The sequence below is a fragment of the Sinocyclocheilus rhinocerous genome, unplaced genomic scaffold (genome assembly GCF_001515625.1).
Source record: "Sinocyclocheilus rhinocerous isolate Xijiao unplaced genomic scaffold, SAMN03320098_v1.1 scaffold2213, whole genome shotgun sequence".
Taxonomy (NCBI): Eukaryota; Metazoa; Chordata; class Actinopteri; order Cypriniformes; family Cyprinidae; genus Sinocyclocheilus; species Sinocyclocheilus rhinocerous.
In genome coordinates, this window is record NW_015634046.1 from 491,560 (window position 1) to 495,227 (window position 3,668).

The window sequence follows — 3,668 nt, forward strand, 5'->3', positions numbered from 1 at the left end:
CTATTTTTAAATATGTTGTATGATTTTTTTATACCTTATATAATCTATATTTTATCTTAAATTATTATTTGTATTTTTTTCTGGGACCTTTAATTTATTTAAAAAATTGTTGTTGATATTTTAAATTATATCATTTTTATATATTTCATATTTTAAATTATTTGTATAAATATTTCATATTGTATGTTTTTTTTTTATTAAACGATTACTATAACAATTGAAACTTTTTAATATTTTATTTAATCTATTTTTAATTTAAACATATTTTGTATGATCTAACTTTTTTATAATATATATATATACATTTTGTTTCAGACATGCTTCATGTCTTTAAAATTCCTACTGAACGGTTTAATCAACGTGTAATGTTCAGATTCACAGTCAGTGCTGCTTCAAAGTAACATTCTCGACACACGTTGAGCATCTATTGTGATTGAAGACATGAATGCATCCCGTGTGAACTGCACTGAACACCAGCAGTGAGCGGAGGTGCTAGAGGGTCAGAGGTCAGAGCTGAAGTAGCTGCGTCTGCTCTGTGAGCTAATCTAAGACAGAAGATGCGACGCTCCTCATATCATCACGTCTGTGTTCAGCAGGAGCCTGTGAAAGCGTTCAGACGCTGAGCGTGACCTGTGACCTCCTGCTGCAGCTCTTCTCACGACTGACGCTTCACCCTCAACACAACACAACGGTTAGTTTTATATTAGTTACACATGATAATAATAAATAATGAATATCTGTATGATTCATCATTTAATTTGTCTAATTTAAAATGTTTATACATTTTATTTAATCTAATTATATTTAATTATTTTATATTTTATGTGATCAAATTTTAATTTTAAAGTAATTTTTCTACTTTATATGATCTAGATATTTTTCTATTATCTATTTTTTGTTTTTATTTCAATGTTTTTATATTTTCTATCATCATTTTTTTGTTTTAAGTTGTAAACTTTCTGATCTAATTTTTTTTAAATAATTGATCTTTTATTTTTCAAATATTTACTTATACATTTTATGACTTTTTATGATAATTTTTATTTAAAATTATTGTTTACACATTCTATGATTTAAAATCTCAATGATTTTAAACTTCTATGATTTTAAATAATTGTTTATTTTAGTATTTTAAATGATATATTATTCTACAGTATATATCATATAAAAAAATTCTATATATATTTTATGTGATCTACTTTATTTGAAACAATTATTTTTATACTTCATATGATCAATATTTTATTTATTTTTTATGATCTAAGGTTTATTTTAAATAAGTGAATATTCTTTTATTTTTATTGTTTATTTTTGTACTCATTTTAAATTATTATTTTTAGTTTTTCTATTATCTAAATCTTTATTTTTTTATTTTAAATAATTGTTTTTATATTTTCTATGATCTAATTGTAAATTATTTTCTATGATCTCTATTTTTAATAGTTGTTTAATATTTCAAATTATTCATATTTTATATATTTCATATTTTAATACTATTTTTGTGTATGTAATATCTGTGTGTCTTTTACAGTAACGTTTCATCTTCAGGTCAGTATTTTCCAACAGGACAAATATGACCCTGCAGCACAAAAGCAGTGTTAAGTCGCTGGGGTATATTTGTAGCAATAGCCAACAATACATTGTATGGGTCAAAATTATACATTTTTCTGTTATGCCAAAAATCATTATGATATTAAGTAAAGATCATGTTCCATGAAGATATATTGTAAGTTTCCTACCGTAAATATACCGAAACGTAATGTTTGATTAGTAATATGCATTGCTAAAAACTTCATTTGGACAACTTTAAAGATGATTTTCTCAATATTTAGATTTTTTTGCACCCTCAGATTCCAGATTTTCAAATAGTTGTATCTCAGCCAAATATTGTCCGATCCTAACAAACCATACATCAATGGAATCTCAATTTAAAAACAATTGACCCTTATGACTGGTTTTGTGGTCCTGGGTCACAAATCTGTTCCTAGTTTAACACTGTTGTACGTCTGTACAAATGTGGTCAAATATCCATCTCTCATTCATGCAGAATTCTCACACAATGCAGCACATCGACATCTTAAATCCGTCTCGTAGAACATATGCATTCATTTTACCTTTTTACATTTGCATGCTTTTATTCAGAGCAGCACGCGATCAAGCCGCCGTTATAAAGACCACCCGCTTTTTCCTGCGAGCAAAAGGAATCGGGAGTTTTTAAGAACAATTCTTATTTGTCTTTTATGCTTGTCTTTCTGGATGTGGTTGAATGAGCCGTAGGCTTTCATAGCAAAACAAAATGTGCTTCCATTGAAAGTATTCTCAGACAAACCGCATCTGTGGACGCCGATGGGTCAGTCTGTGACACATACACAACCTATTTATGATAAAAACATACCTTCAGTTCAACGTTCAGCTAGCAGACAACATATGCATGCCATCATTATTTGCATAATCAAAGAAATAATGTTCTTCTTTCATTATTAGGGTCTGGTTCGTGATGGCGTGCGCTTCGTAAAGCCGTGGCATTAGGAGGAGGTACAGAGTGAAATGAGGTGAGGTCAAAGGTCAGTCCACAACACACGGCTCAAAGTGCCAGACGTTTCATCTAACTGTCACAAATCCAGTGATTTATTACGCTATAACTCCTGGTTTCCAGTGTCATCCTGTCCAGTTTAACGGATTAGATTACAAACATACATTCATATATGCTTTCTCTCTCTTAAAGCATGCCAACTGCTACCAATAACAAATGCAATTCATTTCAAACCAAAAATAAACATGCTTTTGGCAGATGCTTTCATTCAAAGTGACTTGCATTGCATTTAAGGTGTGCATTACAGCAGTTCATGCATTTATTGAGAATCAAACCCATTACAGCCACTGTTTGAGCTACATGATTGTGACATATGCGATAGACATTTGCATGCATAGGCATATATGCAAGAAAACTAGCCATTCATTTATTCAATTCTATAGATCTTCATCCCCAAAATGTGAACATGAATAAAATAAAACAGTTTAAAAAAAATTGTGTGCAGACAATTATAGGATTATCATTAACTAAAACTAAAACCATACAAATATATTCATTACTTACAAATAAAAATAAAATAAACATTATCTGGAAAAAAATAAAACATAAAAAAATATGTAAAACTTGCTTTATTTCAGCTAATTTGCAAGACTACATTCCTCATCTGAATTTAGTTTAAATGCTAAAATAACTCAAACGGAATAAAAAAAAAAGACATTTAGACTTTAAAAAGGAAAGAAAAAAACATCACAATTACTAAACCTTTAACCGAAATTCAAATAAACTACAACTTAAAAACTATATAGACATTTTAAATATAAATGACACAACAAAATTACTAAAACTTTAACTAAAATGAAAATGAAAACAGAAGGTAATAAAATAACTAAAACTATATAAACTAAAATCTAAAACTTAATTTAAAAAAAAAACTTATATATAGACCTATTTTAATAGTAACAATAAAAAACTGGCAAAACTGAGCAAATTTACAAAAAAAACTAGCAAAACTAAATAACACTGATGACAGCCAATTGTAGAACTATACAATATTAAGAACATTATCACCACAAACACAATAACCTAAACACAGGCCTGCGCTTTACAAGTGTGTGTGTGTGTGTGTGTGTGTGTC